Source organism: Lactuca sativa, chromosome 7 (genome assembly GCF_002870075.4).
Source record: "Lactuca sativa cultivar Salinas chromosome 7, Lsat_Salinas_v11, whole genome shotgun sequence".
NCBI classification, from domain to species: domain Eukaryota; kingdom Viridiplantae; phylum Streptophyta; class Magnoliopsida; order Asterales; family Asteraceae; genus Lactuca; species Lactuca sativa.
In genome coordinates, this window is record NC_056629.2 from 194,213,477 (window position 1) to 194,224,989 (window position 11,513).

The 11,513-nt window shown below is 35.3% G+C and overlaps 1 long non-coding RNA gene across 1 annotated transcript; it reads right to left on the reverse strand.

Moving 5' to 3' along the window:
• Positions 1-724: 724 nt before the first annotated feature.
• On the reverse strand, positions 725-2,981 carry LOC128127005 (uncharacterized). The gene is made up of 4 exons (XR_008224994.1): positions 2,794-2,981; positions 2,523-2,590; positions 1,706-1,771; positions 725-1,170 (listed from the first exon to the last, which is right to left on the reverse strand). It is a non-coding gene; the product is annotated as an uncharacterized LOC128127005 (long non-coding RNA).
• Between the last annotated feature and the right edge of the window lie 8,532 nt (positions 2,982-11,513).

Genomic DNA, 11,513 nt, shown 5'->3' on the forward strand with positions numbered 1-11,513 from the left:
GCATAAAAAGACTAGAATTAAATGGTTTCTAACAAAATGATAATCGTGGAGGCTTAATAACTTGCATAGCTTAATAAAATGTTAGTTCGAAAAAACATCATATTACTATGAGATATGATTCATCCGATATTTGATAGTCAGGGAAAAAGGCTGCTTATATCATACTTAATTATTTAATGATCTAACATTAATAATTTATCACATAATAAATATTCATATATGTAAATATAAAAAAAATTCAAAACAACTAACATTTAGCATCAACTTGAATTTAAAATCAAGTTAAACATCCAAAATAAAAATTAATCCATAAAAAAGCAATTTAAACAAACCTTGTTAAGATAAACGTCTAAGAGGATCATATTCGACTAGGATGTTCATTAATGTAAAGTACATGGTACCAAATTGTTGATTACAATTCTAAAATGTAACACTACAGTCGAAAAAACTTGGAAATCGTTGGAAAACATCTTTATTGAAAACAAACATTCAAGGGAATTGTACCTAGAAAACAAGTTCAACAATGTCAAACTGGAATGTTTCTCTAATGTTTTTGCTTATTGTCAAAAATTCAAAACCATGTAGGATCAACTCACCAATGTTGATGAACTCGTTTCTAATGATCGCCTGATCATTGTGGGTCAAACCTCAAGAACGATTTGATGATTATAATGCGGAATATAAGAACGAACACAATAATGAAGATGTGACGGATAAAAAAAATATTTTATTCAAGAACATGAGGAAATTACACTATAAGAAAAGATTAAAGTAAATCTATTCTACCTAAGAAACCTCATTATGATTGGCGGCTACATCTTGCCTTACTCTTAACCCTGATAATGAATAATACATGACTTTATATAGGGAATAAAACAAATCTTGGGTCAATAACCTACATATCATCAAGGGGGGCCATTGTCATAATCCATGGAATATTTTGAACCCTACCATCCATCAATTAATAAACGACCTTAGAGATAAATATGAAAGCCTCGCCACTTTGATCCAACAATCCACCCCTCTGCCAAATTTCTACACCGCTCGATCAGACCTAATCTTGGAAGAAACATGCAAGATCATAATTCCAGCACCTCCAAAGCATCGACCGACACAACGGTTGCCTTGAATACTCAGAAAACAACTGTCACCACTGATCGAGGACACCAGCTGCCACCAACCGAACAATAGTATCGTGGTATTGGTTGGCACAATAAATTCGAACAGTTAGACTATGGTGAAAGGCGACGACACAATGGTAGAGAGGTCTCATCAAAAGTTAAAAGACAACACCAATCATAGTATTAAAAAGTTAAAAGACAACATCAATCATACTATTAAAAACATTACAATTTACAATAAGTTTGAACAAGTTTTAAAAGAAATTACAATGTATTTGAAAAACAAAACATGCGAATGCTCTTACAAGTGATGTGTCTCTAGGTGCCTCTTACTAGATGATTCATGAATAAGCATGTAAAATGGGCGGTGTGACATCCCCATTTTCACGGCCAAAAAAGACCGATGTTGTTTATGCTTTATAAAAATCAGAGTACTTCATTTTATAAAAATGTTGCGGAATTTGTTCCCAGAAAAACATGGTAAATACGTTATTAAAACATTTTCGAAGAAACGTATTTATTTCATTTTAAAACGTTTGGGATGTCATCGTTAATACAGAAACATAAGCATAAACAGAACTTACAATTATTTACACTAGTGATCTACATCTCTTTAAATCTCTCAGTGTAATGTCACTTCATATCAACACCTGTGATATAAATAAACTGAGTGGGTCAGGTTGGGAAACCTGGTGAGTACATAGGGTTTTCAACCCACAATAATATAATTATTATGTTTAAACAATCAAACAATCAACCCAATTACCCATCCCCATTATCTTCTTTATTCTTAAGGATCTACCCTAAAAATCAGCTATTTCTCATTCATTCATTCCTAAGGATTATCCTAAGGAAACAACATGAAGTCCATTGTTGCCAATGACACATTGGTCAAGCGCAGCTGCTAATATTGTCACTTAGGCTCAGCTGCCAGAATTAGGACATTTTCTATGAGGCGCTTCTGCCGGTATTGACCTTTAAACACTACTGTCATGGTCATAAGGCTCCTTATTAGGCGCAGCTGCCGATACTATCCTTGGAGCGCAGCTGCTAGGACGTTTACAGTAGATCTAAATCATCTACGGGTTGTGGCACAGCTGCCAGTGCTCATCTATAGGGTACTAGGTCCACTGCTGCCAATGTATACCTATAGGGCACTAGGTCCGTACTACTAATGTTCCTCTATTTCAGCTTTTATCCATCATCATTCATCTACCCATGTTTTACCCAACATATTTTGTAGATATAAAATACTTTATACGGTTTACATCATTTAAAACATGTATAAAAATCTTTCACCAGCATAGACAACAAGTATTCAGACAATATGCACACATAACACGTAATTTATATTAAAATACTTCATATTTATGTGTAAGATGAAAGAGACCATGCACTCACCTGATTAGGTGGTGATTCCGAACTCAGACAGCACTTCGTTATCTCAAAACAATTTTCCTCGACAAAACCTAGTATCAATACCACTAGGGTTTAGTTTTTAACGTTAACCACGACTAATTAATAGTCTAGCTATTATTACTATTATATAAGCGTTAAATAACACTCAATATAACTCATAATAATAGCCCAAATAATTATTTTAAGGTCCTAATAATGTTACTATAATTAAATAAAATCTATATTAAATATAGTATAGGCGTAGGTCACTTACAACGAGTTTTTATTAACAACCGGGCTTCGCTGGAGCAGCGTTTCCAAGCCGAAAGCTTTTCTTCTCGGAGCCGTCGGGCGCTCCGGGGCTTTCTTCTCGTGCTAGGGAGGTTCCGTAGACTTGGGAGGGGTTTAGGGAGGCTAGAGAGAAGTTAGAGAGAGAAAGAAAGGCTTATGGTGTGAAGAAAATATGAGGAGTTCACCCTTGTATTTATAGGAGTTTTATAGTAAAGTAGTCTCTAAGCTTCGTCCGTAACTTTTGCATACGAGCTCCGTTTTTGTCTGTCTTTTTACCGTTGAGTTCCTATTAATGAGATCTTCAACTTTCATTTAGACCTCGTTGGCTAATTCTCATTCTATCTCGGATTTACAAAATTGTATCAAATTCGCCGCACTCGAAAAGTAGGGACTAAGCTTCGTCCATAACTTTCGCATACGAGCTCCATTTTTGTCTGTCTTTTTACCGTTCAGTTCCTATTAATGAGATCTTCAACTTTCATTTAGACCTCGTTGGCTAATTCTCATTCTATCTCGGATTTACGAAACTGTATCGAATTCGCCGCGCTCGAAAAGTAGAGACTAAGCTTCGTCCATAACTTTCGCATACGAGTTCCATTTTTGTCTGTCTTTTTACCGTTGAGTTCCTATTAATGAGATCTTCAACTCTCATTTAGACCTCGTTGGCTAATTCTCATTCTATCTCATATTTACAAAACTGTATCGAATTCGCCGCGCTCGAAAAGTAGGGACTAAGCTTCGTCCATAACTTTTGCATACGAGCTCTATTATCGACGTTCTTTATATCCACGCGTTGGTATTTACGAGTACTACAACTTTCATTTAGATCCCGTCGGCTAAAAATCGACCGATCTAAAATTCAGATTTCGGGCTGTGCACTGCTATGCTAAATCTTAGAAAAATCATAACTTCCTCATACGAAGTCAGATTTGGGCGTTCTTTTTATTGATGTTCTTAGTTTAACATATTCTACGACTTTCTTTTAGATCGCTAAGGCTAAATCTCGCTCTATCGTAAATTCACTATTTACGCTTCCCGGTATCGTGCCGGTTCCGTCGCGAAACTTCAACGGGTCATAACTTCTTCGTTATAACTCGGTTTTCGGCGTTCTTTATATGTACGAAAACCTTGTAACATACTCTACAACTTGGTTAAGATTATTTATTCTAAATAATCTTTTGTCGAAAAGTTGTTTTCGACCCCTATTGCCTCTAATTTGACTAGCCCAGATTTGCGGGCGTTACAATTATCTCCCCCTTAGGATGATTACGTCCCGGAATCATCAACAAAACAGGGTCGTATAATGACTCCATACGTCATCTCTTCATCCTAGGTAATAATTATAACTTCTACATTCCTTCAATTCTATCTTTTAAACTCATTGACTGTAAGTGTACTCGATCGTGCACCTGCTCTCTACCTCAGGTTAGACTCCAAATTATGACCTTCAAGTCACAATCTCGATCCCTGCTGGATAGGGACTTGAGATAAGTTCTTTTATTACTAATATAGATCGATGTATCATATTCTAATGACCTATCATCGTATGTTGCAACACTTAGACTTAGGTCTCTTAGAGTTAAATTCTAAAACAGACTATGCCTTCCTTCATGTTCTAATGTGATATAATCATACTTTAACATTAGGCATTTCTAGCCACCAACTTCTTTAACAACGAGTGCGATACTTCTATTGATCGCTTTGATTTCAACCGTTTGGTTTAAGTCGGACGCTACATCAAACTTGGTTCTCTGAACCACACAACATACTCATCGTAGTCGGACTCGATTCGATATGACCACTAGGGTCGGAATATCAACAATCTTCTTAGTCATTACCGAAACGATGGTAACAACACACTTGAATAAAACGAAATCAATTACTAGCTTCTTGGTAACCTTGTGACTTTCCCTGATCCAAGTGTGAGTCCTGTGCTTCCGGTAGTATAGGCCTCTACTACCATCCACACCTACTCATACCCGTCCCAAGTATTGTCTCGCAGTTTTCCAAGTCACCATACAAGAAAATCACATAACAGTTTAACACATCAAATATCAAAACGAACGTTTTATATTATTCCTTAAAATGTTTACATAGGTGTTCAAGTTCACCCTAAACTATGCCCCTAACAGGCTACATCGCGAGGTACTATCTACACGATTACTCCATAACTCGATCCTTGGATGTCAAGCGTTAACTCCTGAATCTTCGCATTGTCATCTGCTTCGTCAAGAATCATTTGAAATGTTCTCGCCTTTTGCTTTGGCGGCACATATGGCTTTGTAGCCCCCTCTCTCTTTGGGTAGTCTTGCTTTCCTTTTTGGACCTTGAAGATCCTTCAAACTTCCGCTTCTCTCCTGACTTATCTTTTTCTAGACCATTTTCTCTTACCTGGGCCTCTACGTTCTTAGCTGCCCTAACAGCTGTTTTCAAGGTAGTTGCCATTTTGACCATTGGGCCAAAGTCAGTGGGTAGTCCGTTAGCAAACCTATCAATCTTGGAGAGTTTAGAAGGCACCAAGTAGGGGAATAGCTTCATCCTCTTGGTGAATGCGGTGGCATACTCATCAACACTCATCTTCCCTTTCTTCAGGTTCTGAAACTCGTTGTTTAGGTCTATCAGATCTATCTCCGAGCAGTACTGCATTTTCAACTGTTCCAAGAACTCTTCCCATGACATCCTTAAGGCTTCTCCTCGTGGCATCGTATCTGCCAATAGCTTCCACCAGCTCAAGACTCCAGTTTTCAGTTGTCTTATGGCGAAGACATTCTTCTGTTTCTCGCTACAGTCGCAGCTCTCAAACACCATTTCCATCTCGGAGATCCAATCCATAATCTCAACAGGCTTTGGGCTTCCTGAGAGACTTGGTGGTTTCGCACCCAAGAAATTCTTGTACATTCGCCCATCCTTGTCGTTTCTCCTCTCCAGGCCATCTTGAGTCCCCACTTGACTCACTTGGCGACTGTAGTTCCCTTCCTCCGATTGCTCGGGAATCAGCTCGGGTTGCTCATTGGGCATAGTAGGTTCGTCCCTATTCGACATCCTCCTCATTTCTTCCCTTTATTCAGTTCGCATAGCCCGAATCATGGCTTGAACTCTAGCCATCGTGACTGGCTCAGGTGCAACTTCTTCTACAACAGGTATTTGCTGAACCACTAGGGGTTGGTTCCTATTCTCATTTGCATTCACGTTTCCGCTACGGGTCCTTGCCATCTTGATCTATACACCGAATAAGGTGAATCTAGACCTTTACTTAGGATTGACGTTTAAATCATCCTTATCACTCCGAAACGTTTACATGCTAGTTCTAATATCGTAGTCGTACGTTTAGAATCCTAAACATATAAGGTTTCCAGATCCGGTCGTCAACAGACCATAGATCCGAATAAATAACAGCATATAAGGCATAAAGCATTTAGCACATAAAAGCATTTTAGGCATAATTCCTAAAATAAGCTAGTGCTCACACCTCACAATCATCGCTTAGCATTTTAAGTTTAAGTCTAGAAATAAATCCATATTCCTAGTTCGCTTAAACTAATGCTCTGATACCAACTGTGACATCCCCATTTTCACGGCCAAAAAAGACCGATGTTGTTTATGCTTTATAAAAATCAGAGTACTTCATTTTATAAAAATGTTGCGGAATTTGTTCCCAGAAAAACATGGTAAATACGTTATTAAAACATTTTCGAAGAAACGTATTTATTTCATTTTAAAACGTTTGGGATGTCATCGTTAATACAGAAACATAAGCATAAACAGAACTTACAATTATTTACACTAGTGATCTACATCTCTTTAAATCTCTCAGTGTAATGTCACTTCATATCAACACCTGTGATATAAATAAACTGAGTGGGTCAGGTTGGGAAACCTGGTGAGTACATAGGGTTTTCAACCCACAATAATATAATTATTATGTTTAAACAATCAAACAATCAACCCAATTACCCATCCCCATTATCTTCTTTATTCTTAAGGATCTACCCTAAAAATCAGCTATTTCTCATTCATTCATTCCTAAGGATTATCCTAAGGAAACAACATGAAGTCCATTGTTGCCAATGACACATTGGTCAAGCGCAGCTGCTAATATTGTCACTTAGGCTCAGCTGCCAGAATTAGGACATTTTCTATGAGGCGCTTCTGCCGGTATTGACCTTTAAACACTACTGTCATGGTCATAAGGCTCCTTATTAGGCGCAGCTGCCGATACTATCCTTGGAGCGCAGCTGCTAGGACGTTTACCGTAGATCTAAATCATCTACGGGTTGTGGCACAGCTGCCAGTGCTCATCTATAGGGTACTAGGTCCACTGCTGCCAATGTATACCTATAGGGCACTAGGTCCGTACTACTAATGTTCCTCTATTTCAGCTTTTATCCATCATCATTCATCTACCCATGTTTTACCCAACATATTTTGTAGATATAAAATACTTTATACATTTTACATCATTTAAAACATGTATAAAAATCTTTCACCAGCATAGACAACAAGTATTCAGACAATATGCACACATAACACGTAATTTATATTAAAATACTTCATATCTATGTGTAAGATGAAAGAGACCATGCACTCACCTGATTAGGTGGTGATTCCGAACTCAGACAGCACTTCGTTATCTCAAAACAATTTTCCTCGACAAAACCTAGTATCAATACCACTAGGGTTTAGTTTTTAACGTTAACCACGACTAATTAATAGTCTAGCTATTATTACTATTATATAAGCGTTAAATAACACTCAATATAACTCATAATAATAGCCCAAATAATTATTTTAAGGTCCTAATAATGTTACTATAATTAAATAAAATCTATATTAAATATAGTATAGGCGTAGGTCACTTACAACGAGTTTTTATTAAAAACCGGGCTTCGCTGGAGCAGCGTTTCTAAGCCGAAAGCTTTTCTTCTCGGAGCCGTCGGGCGCTCCGGGGCTTTCTTCTCGTGCTAGGGAGGTTCCGTAGACTTGGGAGGGGTTTAGGGAGGCTAGAGAGAAGTTAGAGAGAGAAAGAAATGCTTATGGTGTGAAGAAAATATGAGGAGTTCACCCTTGTATTTATAGGAGTTTTATAGTAAAGTAGTCTCTAAGTTTCGTCCGTAACTTTTGCATACGAGCTCCGTTTTTGTCTGTCTTTTTACCGTTGAGTTCCTATTAATGAGATCTTCAACTTTCATTTAGACCTCGTTGGCTAATTCTCATTCTATGTCGGATTTACAAAACTGTATTGAATTCGCCGCGCTCGAAAAGTAGGGACTAAGCTTCGTCCATAACTTTCGCATACGAGCTCCATTTTTGTCTGTCTTTTTACCATTGAGTTCATATTAATGAGATCTTCAACTTTCATTTAGACCTCGTTGGCTAATTCTCATTCTATCTCGGATTTACGAAACTGTATCGAATTCGCCGCGCTCGAAAAGTAGAGACTAAGCTTCGTCCATAACTTTCGCATACGAGTTCCATTTTTGTCTGTCTTTTTACCGTTGAGTTCCTATTAATGAGATCTTCAACTCTCATTTAGACCTCGTTGGCTAATTCTCATTCTATCTCGTATTTACAAAACTGTATCGAATTCGCCGCGCTCGAAAAGTAGGGACTAAGCTTCGTGCATAACTTTTTCATACGAGCTCTATTATCGACGTTCTTTATATCCACGCGTTGGTATTTACGAGTACTACAACTTTCATTTAGATCCCGTCGGCTAAAAATCGACCGATCTAAAATTCAGATTTCGGGCTGTGCACTGCTATGCTAAATCTTAGAAAAATCATAACTTCCTCATACGAAGTCAGATTTGGGCGTTCTTTTTATTGATGTTCTTAGTTTAACATATTCTACGACTTTCTTTTAGATCGCTAAGGCTAAATCTCGCTCTATCGTAAATTCACTATTTACGCTTCCCGGTATCGTGCCGGTTCCGTCGCGAAACTTCAACGGGTCATAACTTCTTCGTTATAACTCGGTTTTCGGCGTTCTTTATATGTACGAAAACCTTGTAACATACTCTACAACTTGGTTAAGATTATTTATTCTAAATAATCTTTTGTCGAAAAGTTGTTTTCGACCCCTATTGCCTCTAATTTGACTAGCCCAGATTTGCGGGCGTTACAGGCGGCCAACTACCGAAATAGTTGGTGAGTAATTATTACATTTTAGAAGGCGTTTCAAAGGTTAAATATTCAAAAATCCAACCAAAACAGGTAAATACTTTCCCAAACTATACATTTCAATTCTAATTATAACAAAAGACAATTTCATGAGTTTTTGATATGCCAAAGTATTTTTCACCATTTAATCCCTTGAATAATCTTAAAATAATGGGAAAAAAGTAAATGATCATGAACAATTCTTGGAATTTTTGTGAAACTGTTTCACAGTGTCCCTTTACTGAAAAAAATTCTAGATGACACTTTTGATCAATAAAACTCAGTTTTTATAATTTAAGTGTATTTTATATTAAGAAAATATAATTAAATAGTAAACAGTAGGTAAAAATCACAAAGATTTTCTTTGTGATAAAAATGTAGTCAAAGACTTCCAGAAAATGTTGCAAGACTTATATATATATATATATATATATATATATATATATATATATATATATATATATATATATATATATATATATATATATTTATATATATATATATATATATACAACTGATATACAATATATATAATCCGGTAGAAGTGTCAAAAGTAGTTTTCATATAGTAGAGTCTGGTGTTTGCATTTATGGGTGTTTAATCTTAGAAAAATAGAAATAAATAGCAAACAGTTGAAAAAATCCTTAAAGTTTTTGGGAAATTTATATATGGTATTTTAAAGCTAGTGAGAATGATCAATGAAAAGTTTAAACTTTTATACCCATTTTTAGGATTTTAGATGTGTTAAATGCCAAGAAATTCAAAATAAATAGTAAACTTTAGGGAAAAATAACTAGAACTTTTATTTAGTGTACTACTATAATAATAGAGGTTCTGGTAAATTTTTATGATTTATGTGAAAGAGTAACTAGTTCACTCCAATTTAGTCCATTAAATAGACAAAAATCATGGAAAATTAGAAATATGTTATGAACAGTTCTAGGTATATTTATCTGAGCGTTATACAAGATATATCAGCTGCGGAATTTTTTAGATATTTAGTTCATATCTCAGAACTTGGTTTTATGATTTATTTTCAATTAAATACAATGAAAGTTAAAAACCATAGAAATAGTGACAAAAATAGGTGAAACTTCAAGGGAGAGGTTTATTCGCTTTATAGGTCATCCTCTAATTTTCCAAGAATTTATTGACCTTGAAAAGTATTTTTTTTGTGAATTATTGCTCTATTTTCTTACAAAAATTACAATAATTCGAGAAAAATAAATTATTTTCTGAAAATTTCAATATCATCTTATGTAGTTATTAGGATTCTGAGAAAAACCGAATTTAGACAAAAAAAAGAGTCGTAGATATTTGTTTGTGAATAAATCCCTTTATGAACATACTTGAAAGTGTTTTAGCAACAAACTTTGAACATATAACATCTAAAATAGAAAATCTTCACATGCATGCTAGTTTAAAGGTGATGCATGAGTTTGAAAAGTTTAAGAATCGATTTTTGAAAGAAATCTTTGGTTTATAAGTTGATTTCTCCTCCAAAACTAGTATAAAAGTGAGTTATTTTGAGTTTGCCATAGATTTTGGGTCATGAGACTTCACCATTTGCTACATGCATGTTGTTTTTTGGGTAAATTCCTACCACCGTCATCATCAAAATCGAAATGCATGAACATGCACATGAATGTTCACAAAGAATGGTGTAGAAAAAGAAGAAAATGTAAGAAAATCATGTAAGTTTGAAGGAAAATGAAAGAAAATTGTGTTTACCTAGATGAATTCTTTAAAAAGGATGAAGATTTTGAGTAAAATGTGGGATATCTAGCTTGAATTTTGTGGGTTTTGGGGCTGATTCATATAGGGAATGAATGGGGGTTTTAGAGAGAAAAAAAAGAGAGAGAAAAGAGAGATTTTGTCTCTCTAGATACCCAATTTCTCTCATCATCTCTTTGGGTTTTTCCTCAATGATAATCGGACACCAAAGTATAGAAATGCATGTAGACTCACGAATAATCGAATGACAAAATCTCTCCTGCAGATTTGGCTTCTATGTTTTTCATTTTTAGAGAAAATGGAGATAGAACTTTTCAGAGAGAGAAGTAGAGAGGTTGAGTGTACGAGAGGTGAAATGATGGGTGTTTTGGGAAGTGAACTCTTAGGGAGGGAAGATATGGATGAGATTTGAGGAGAGAGGGAACCAAATTCAATTTTTTTCTTACATTTTTGTAAGGTTTGAGCTTTATGGAATTTAGTTTTATAAAATATAAGTTTTTATGGTGAATTATATAAAAAAATTGGCACTTATTCATAAATAAAGCTAATATTTACTATTTAATATTCCATGATCTAATTTGTGTTCCATGACTTATAATTAATTAAAGTTGTTATATTTATAGTATAAAATTTTGGAAGAAGTTTTAAGTTTCTAAAACTTGCATTCATTTCATAAAATTTTTGACACTTGTTATAAGATTTGGACATTTTAAACTATCATTATGGATATAAAATATGTTGGATTGTTTTAAACCAAATAAAGTTGTTCCCATTTTTATAAAATGTGTATTAAGTGAAATTTCATTAATGA